A 266-nucleotide genomic window follows, 5' to 3' on the forward strand; every position below is an offset into this window, starting at 1 on the left:
ACACTTTGTAGTCTTCTAATAAATATTTTTGAAATAATTTATATAATCTATATCTATATATATAAAATAGGAGAGGTGCAAGCAATATTGTTAAGCCAAGTGGCAAGCTAATAACAAGCTACTTGGCAATTTTAAGACAAAGTTAATGAGAATTAGGACAAAGTTAAAAAGAATTGTAATACAAGTTTTGAATTGATAATTGAAATATAAAGATTCAAATTTGAATCTAAAGCTAAATATTTAAAAACAGATATTATCAATATTTA

Source organism: Lycium ferocissimum, chromosome 6 (genome assembly GCF_029784015.1).
Source record: "Lycium ferocissimum isolate CSIRO_LF1 chromosome 6, AGI_CSIRO_Lferr_CH_V1, whole genome shotgun sequence".
Lineage (NCBI taxonomy): Eukaryota > Viridiplantae > Streptophyta > Magnoliopsida > Solanales > Solanaceae > Lycium > Lycium ferocissimum.